General features: G+C 36.3%; 1 protein-coding gene and 1 pseudogene across 3 annotated transcripts in view; both read left to right on the forward strand.

Moving 5' to 3' along the window:
- Jmjd1c (jumonji domain containing 1C) overlaps positions 1–8,229 on the forward strand; it is a 220,356-nt gene that overhangs the window by 38,997 nt on the left and 173,130 nt on the right. The gene's annotated exons all lie outside the window — the stretch shown is intronic.
- LOC117287064 lies at positions 3,324–4,259 on the forward strand (annotated as a pseudogene).

The following is an 8,229-nucleotide window of genomic DNA, read 5'->3' on the forward strand; positions in this document are numbered from 1 at the left end:
AAAATATCATAAAACGAGAGAAATTTATTTTTATATTTATCTATTATTTATTTACTTATGTTATATAGAGGATTAATTAAGCTCAGAGCATTCACTGAGCTACAGTCCCAGCTTGCTTCCTTCCCTCCCTCCCTCTCTCTCCTTCCTTCCTTCCTTCCCAGGGATCAAACTTGGAACCTTGCACTTGTGAGGCAGACAATTGAACCACTGAGTTAAATCCCTGGCCCAAATATTTATTTCTTGAATTTGTTACAATTCGGTGTAATTGAAAATATATACATTTAAATACAATCCTGTAAAATCCTTTAACTGAAAGTGTAAATATTTGAAATTTAGATATAGTATGTATACCAACCAATTCTTTTCTTTTTCTTTCTTTCTTCCTATCCCCGTCTCTTTTTTCCTCTTCCTCCCTTTCTCTTCTCCCAGCCAAAGTCCTTGGTGGGGGGTGGGTCATATACTTAATATATTACTTTGTGCTCTAGTGCCCCCTTGTGCCTGTTGTGGAAAGGCGTCATTAGTTTCTCTTATGTAGAAAATTGGGCTCTCTTCCCTAAGATAAACCTAGAGAAAAAAACATTTTGAGCTTGTAAATAAGGTTTTATACCCTCAACTTTCTGGATTGCAATATTTCTCACCTAAATGGTATGGGTATATTGTTCTGTCAGTGCTTCCTCTTTTCATTGAGTTTGTAATATTTCCAGTTGTATATCAACTGATTTGTGTGTTTTCAAATTTTTTATTTTCAGATTGTCTGTTATTACATAGTTTTTTTCCTCCACCTCTACTTCCACATTTGCTTTTTCAAGGCAGAAAAATGGAGAGATAGCTGACCTTAGAGAACTCAGTAACAGGCTCTTCCTTCTATGTAAAGGAAATGAGACTTGGGATCAATTTGTGCTATAATAATGTGTACAATTGGAATAATTTTGGGACCACTGTCATATTAGGATATAGTCTGTATTTGTGATTATGTGTCATTCTTGTCTCCTTTATCCAAATAGCCATTCAGTATGTGACAGGGACTTGCATAAGTTGTATATATACACACACACATACATACCCAGGTTTATAGCAGCACAGTTTGTGTAATAGCTAAATCTTGGAAACAGCCCTAATGCCCATCAACTGACAAATGGAAAAATAAGATGTGGTTTTTAAAATGGAGTACTACTCTGCAATAAAGAAGGATGTGCTTCACATGTTTATAGGTAAATAGATGGATCTTGAGACCATATTCCTAAGTGAAATATGTTTATAGGTAAATAGATGGATCTTGAGACCATATTCCTAAGTGAAATAAATCAGACAAGCATGTTTAAATACTGCATTGTTTCTCTGGTGTGAGAAACAAAGCAGAAATAAGGACTGAAATATATAATGGATGTTGGGAAAGTGTTCAGATGGGAAGGGGAACAAGGGAGGAGGGAAAGAAAAAAGGAAGGAAAGGACAAGAAAAAAATGAAAATAAAAATGGAAACAAAGCTTTTGTATATAGGGAAGGGAAGGGAGCTTGAGGGCGGGAATGGGATAAAATAAAATTTATTGGAAAAAAAAAAAGGTCTCAGTATCTGGCAAGAAGATCATAAGTTTGAGTCCCACTGAGGGAACTTAGTGAGACCCTATCTCAAAATTAAGGGGGGTTATATACCTTAATATGAAGACCCTGGGTTGATTCCTCAGTGCTGATAGATAGATTCATAGATCAGTTAGTTGTTCTGGGGATATGGTTCAATGTTAAGAGTTCTTACCTGGCATGTGCACGGCCCTGTATTTAATTTCCAAGCATTAAAAAAAAAGAAAGAAAATGCAAAAGGGAGAAGATATAAGATATTTTTTCAATCAGACTTTTAAAGTAGATCTTGAATGCAGAAGTTGAGACACTTGGGTGAGAGATGTATAATACTGGATTTTTTTGGTACCGGGATCAAACTCAGGACCTTGCGCTTGCAAGGCAGGTGGCAGCACCACTGATCTGAATCCCAGCCCAAATGTATAATATCGTTTGGATTAAATTGGGGGGTGTAGTTCCAGTTGTAGAGGAGTGTTCTCAGTCAATATTGTTGAAAGATCAATAGATTCTGAAAATGGAATACTCAGTATAAATTTTAAAAATAGATATGCAATTAGAATAGATTACCAAGAGATTTTTTTTTAAAAATATGTACCATTTCTGGAAGAAGACAAGGTTCAGGAAGATTGAAGAATTGAAGATATGAAAGTTGCTATGGTTAGGAAGTTAGGGTTAGGTACCACTAGTCCCAATTTTTTCTGTTCTGAGGCAGGAGGATCTCTTGGATTTAGGACTGTCATACACTGTGTCCTCCAAGTGTCTGCACTTAAGTATCATTAGTGAGAGTGAATAGCCACTGTACTCCAGACTGGGCAACAAAAGAAAGTGCTGTAGACTGAATTTTGGCTCACCACCCTCCTTGATTGTGTTAAAATCATAATCTGTGTACTGTAATAAGGGAGATGAGGCCTTTGGTGGGCAGATTAGATTAGAGCCTTTGTGAATAAAATAGTGCCCTTATATTAAATGACTGCAGAGCTCTTTTTCTCTTTTACCATGTGAAATCTGAAAAGACTATGTCTATGAATCAGGAAGCATATTTTTTTTCCCTCATTGAGTTTATTGGTACATTTTAGGTATACAGTACAGTTACATTCATTATTGGGATCCTGTACCTTTACATGACAGGTCTTGGTTCTCATTTTTTCCCCTTGTCCCTGCCCTCCCTTCACCCCTCTTCCTTCCCCCTTTACAAACACATTTCCATTTCTCCATTTTCTCATATTTTTTCTTTTCCCTTATTAGCTTTCCCCTACTCTTCCCACTTTACCTACACTAAAACTCAATCATGTTTGTACTCTGATCTCAAAATTCCAGCCTTCAGAACTGTGAAAAATAACTTTTGTTTGTATGCCAACTAGTTTATTGCACTTTGCTAGTGTCTTGAACTAACAAACAAAACTTGGACACTCAATTATTCAATCAGAACTATAAATAACTTGGGCACAGCGGTGCTCATGGTGTGCACCAGTGGTAAATACTTGCCTTGATGCTTGAGCCCCAAGGTTCAATCCCCAGCATAGCAAACAGAAAACAGTGAGTGACAATAAAGAGAAATAGTATTTTATTGTCTCCCTTTAATCTTTTTTGACTTCTGTTATTGATTGCAAAACAATTTGTAATGAGAAAGACCTTGATGTATTGTAATATATCAAGAAGTTTGCAGAGGAAAACTCATGAAGTTGTGAATGCTTCTTACATAGGATTAAAATGTTTCATGCTGTCAGCCCAGGTTGGGCCCCTGTGCAGAATGTGGCGAGCGAACTCAAATCATTGGTTTTTGCTGGCGGACTCTGGAGGAAGGTGTGGCCTGGAAACCTGCAAGGAGCCCCAGGGACTCAACTTCTGGAGATAATACACACTGGCGAAGAATAGCTTATGTAGCATTCTGGCATAGCAAAATCAGAATAAAATAGGAGGATTGTTGGTTAGGAGGACTATCTGGAGAGACTTGATTTTTTTTTTTTTTTTTTTTGGTAAACATTTCCATTATATCCTATTCAGGGATTTTGTACTTTTAGGTGTTAGGTTTACTAAATACCAAATCTGCCTCTGAGCTCAAATTATTTCCTTTACTTAAGGCTTTTTGTATTAACCAGTATTCTTGCTTATGTTTTGGGAGAACCAGGTATCTACCAAAGCCTGAAGGCACAGAATATTTATTCTTACTGATTTATGTCAGCATTCAGAGTTACTGCCTGTCATTTCCATGACGATATTTTATTAATGGCTTTTATATCCTCTTAGTCAGGAGTTATTACCTTGGTACAGGCTATTCAAATAACTTCCTATATGAATGGCACTATCTTACATTTTCCTTCTTCATTCTTCCCTAGTTACATTGTAAACTCTAAAAGAATACTCTTTCCCAAGCTCATTGTCTGTTTTCTTGGTACCCGTTTTCCATTTGTACTGCTTTAGGTATTTATTCTTTTAGTTAAAGTACAGATTCTTGCATATATTGAGTTGAACATTCCCTGATTGCACTTCGTCAGTAGTTTTCTCATTGCCACCATTTGTTGATTTGTCACAAGCTTTAAGCGATATCTCATTACCTATAGATCCATTTGTCAACTGGAAATGCTGCTTCATTCCACTTACAGTGCATAATAATTTATCACTTTGTGAATATACTATGTCTTTATCCTTTTACATTTTGGTTCCTCCTGTATTTTGGCAATTATGAATAAAGCTGCTGTAAGCTTTTTCTTTTTTCTTTTTCTTTTTTTTTTTTTTTGAGACAAGATCACAAGATCTTACGATGTAGTTCAAACTGACTCTGAACTCTTGTGTAGCCCAGGCTGACCTCAAGCCATGGCAGTCCTCTTGCTTCTTCCTCCTGAGAGCTTGCTGGCATTATAGGTGCATATTACCATATCCAGCCACTGTAAGCATTTCATGTGCAGATTTTTGGGTGTGTGTAAGTTTACAATCATTTGGGTAAATACCACATTGGGGGTATGATCTGTGTTGTATGATAAAAAGTGTTGGTTTAACTTCTAGTAAATAGCACCAAATTATTTTAAAAGCATATACTCTCTACCTTTATACTCCCTACACATACCCTACCCAGCAGTTAATGAAAGTCTTTATTGCTTCAGTGTTCTTATTTGATATTTTCAGGGTTTTTTTGCTGTGGTTGCTTGGGTGGGGTATTTTAGCTGTTCTAGTAGGTGTTTAGTACAGTGTAGCTCATTGTCATTTTAATTTGCAGTTCCCTAATGACATCTGATAACATCATTGTTTAGTATGTTTATTTTGCATTTTTATTTCTTGGTGAGGTATCTGTTCAGATCTTTTGCCAGATTTTACCCCCATGGTGCTGGAGTCTGATACATGCTAGGCAAGCATGCAGTGACTGAGCTGTATCACCAGTTCTGTCTTTGGCCAATTTTTAAACTGGATTCTTTATGTTCTTATTGGGTTGTTTTACTTGTTTTCATGTATGTATTTTGTATTTTAGATACAGCTCCTTTATTAGACACTTGGTTCACAAGGATTTTCTCCTAGTCTGTGGCATGTCTTTTTCAGTCTGCTTTCATTGTCTTTGCAGAGCAGTTGTTTTTAATCTGAATGAAGCCCAACTCAGCTTTTCTTTCATGGATCATCATTCTGGTGTTATGTCTAAAACAAGCTTTGAAGTCAATGTCATATTCAGCTTTTTAAGTGGTGATTAGATACTTGGACTACCCTGCATTTTTAAAGCACTATTGTAGTACTAGGTTTCAAACACTTGACTATATCCAACTCAGAAATATTCCTATCTATCCCTTTTGGTTAGTCAGTTTCTATATCCAACTCAGAAATATTCCTATCTATCCCTTTCAGTTTTTCAGTTTCCCTGACTCAGGAAGTTCTAATTATGATGGTTAGCTCAGGGAAAACTAGGCTCTTTAACTCTTTAACTCAGTTTCTTTAACATTTACCAGTCACCAGGAATTAACTTTGAGGTTTAGTATCTGTTATTCCCTGAGTTTTCAAATTTCTACATAAAACTAGATTTTCAGTATTGAGTATAAACTATTTGATATTGTTACCTGTACAGTACTACATGCATTCTTGATATAAACATAATCCATAAAGCTTAGCAGTAGTTTATTGATAAGTAGCTTGGCACAAGAGCTTCATTTAGCAGAAATAATATCACCAAACTACCTGGTTGTTCTGGCTGGGGAATTTAATGCTGAACAGATCTAACATAAAGGGGTGGGGGAGTAGCTTCATCACTTGATTAACACTCTGTAGTAAGGTGGTAAACACAGGTACTAGATCCAAAAATTATTTGGGATAACCTTTAGGTTCTTGAACAATAAATTGCTTAAACTAACCTATAAACAACCAAAACATCCTTAAAAAGGAATAAGAGAATGTATGTTTTACTGCCTCTATGAAAACACATGGTTGTTCTTAATTGACTGTGTATAAGTGTGTACAACTAAAATTGAGATCTAGCTGAATCACTGCAAGATCAAGATACATTTTCCATAGTAAAAAATTTTTTTTTCCAGCTTTAATTGAGTTTATTGGTACATTTTAGGGATACAGTACAGTTACATTCATTGTTGGGATCTTGTACCTCTACATGACAAGGTTCTCATTTTTTCCCCTTATCCCTGCCCTCCCTTCACCCCCTCCTCCCTTCCCCATCTACAACCACTTTATTTCCATCTTTTCATTATCTCACATTTTTTTTTTCCCTTTTTACCCTTCCCCTGCCCATCACACCTTCCCTACACTTTTAGCTCCTTCCTTCCCATTTCTCAATGTCAGTAATCTTATTAGGATTTTCTGTATTATTGCAGATTATTCACACCAGAGAAACTATTCAGTATTTACACATGTGTGCCTTATTTATTTCACTTAGGAGTATATCCTCAATATGTATCCATTTTCCTATGAATGAATCTATTTTCTCATTCTTTAGGGCCGAGTAATATTCCATTTCATAGAAAAACCACATCTTCCTTATCCAGTTTCCAACTGATGGGTAAATAGGCTGTTTCCAAGTTTTAGCTATTACAAACTGTGCCACTATAAACATGGGTGTGCATACTTCTCTGTGATATGATTCTTATAGTTCTTTTGAAAAGATACCCAGCAGAGGGATGGCTGGGTCAAATGGAACCTCCAGTCCAAGCTCTTTGTGGTATAGCCATATTGATTTCCATAGTGGTTGCACCAGTCTGCACTCCTACCAACAATGGAGAAGGGTTCCTTTCTCCCCACAACCCCGCCAACATTTGTTATTGTGTGATTTCTTGATAGCAGCCATTCTTTGTGGGGTGAGGTGGACTCTCAGTGTTGTTTTCATCTGCATCTCTCGAATGATCAGTGATGTGGAACATTTTTTCATATATTTACTTGCTGCTTTTACTTCTTTGAGAAATGTCTGTTCATTTCGGATGCCCATTTTTGGATCGGGTCTTTATATTTGGGGGGACTGATTGTTTTGAGTTCTTTATATATCCTTGATAATAGTCCTTTGTCTGAGGTACAGCTGGTAAAAATTTTTTCCCACATTGTAGATTGTCTCTTAGTTCTGCTAATGGTTTCTTTTGAAGTACAGAAGCTTTTTAGTAAGATGAGATCCCAGTTGTTGATTCTTTCTGCTAGTTCCCGTGCTACTGAGGATTTGTTCATAAAGTCTTTTCCTATACCAATGTCTTCCAGAGTTCTGCCTAACTTACTTTCCAGCAAGTTTAATGTTTCTGTTTTAATATTTAGATCTTTAATCCATTTGGATTTTAATTTAGTGCATGGCGAAAGATAAGGGTCTAATTTTAATCTGTGGCAGGTTGATATCCAGTTTTTCCAACACCATTTATTAAAGAGGCTATCTTTCCTCCACTGAGGATGGTGAGCTCCTTTGTCGAAGATGAGGTAGCTGAGTACATCTGCATTTGTTTTTGTGTCTTCCAGTCTGTTCCATTGATCCTCAGGCCTATTTCTTTGCCAGTACCATGCTGATTTTATCACAGTGGCTTTGTAGTATAGTTTCAAATTGGGAATTGTTACACCTGGTGCCATGTGACTGTTGCCTATAATGGCTTTTGCTATTCTAGGTCTCTTGTGGTTCCAAATGAATTTTTGGATTCTTTTTTCTAGTTCTGTGAAATATAGTGTTGGAATTTCAATTGGCATTGCATTGAATGTATATAGCAGTTTCGGTAGTATGGCCATTTTCACTATGTTGATTCTTCCTACCCAGGAGCAGGGGATATCTTTCCATTTTTTTATATCCTCTTCGATTTCTTTTTTCAGAGTGCTGTAGTTTTCAGTGTAGAGATCTTTTGTTTCTTTTGTTAGATTGATTCCTAGATACTTCATTTTTTTGGATGCTATTGTAAAAGGAATTTTTTCCTTTATTTCTCTCTCAGTGAGTCTGTTATTTGTGTATAAGAAAGCTATTGATTTTTGGGTGTTCACCTTGTATCCAGATGCTCTACTGAATCTGTCAATTAAGTCTAGAAGTCTTTTGGTAGAGTTTTTTGGGTCTTTGATGTAGAATATCATATCATCAGCAAATAATGGTAGTTTAACTTCTTCTTTCCTGTCTTTATTGCTTTAATTTCTTTCTCTTGTCTAATTGCTGTATCTAATGTTTCCAGAACTATATTGAAGAGGATTGGTGATAGTGGGCATCCTTGTCTTGTTCC

This window comes from Fukomys damarensis, unplaced genomic scaffold (assembly GCF_012274545.1).
Source record: "Fukomys damarensis isolate Sample0158 unplaced genomic scaffold, DMR_v1.0_HiC HiC_scaffold_20, whole genome shotgun sequence".
NCBI classification, from domain to species: domain Eukaryota; kingdom Metazoa; phylum Chordata; class Mammalia; order Rodentia; family Bathyergidae; genus Fukomys; species Fukomys damarensis.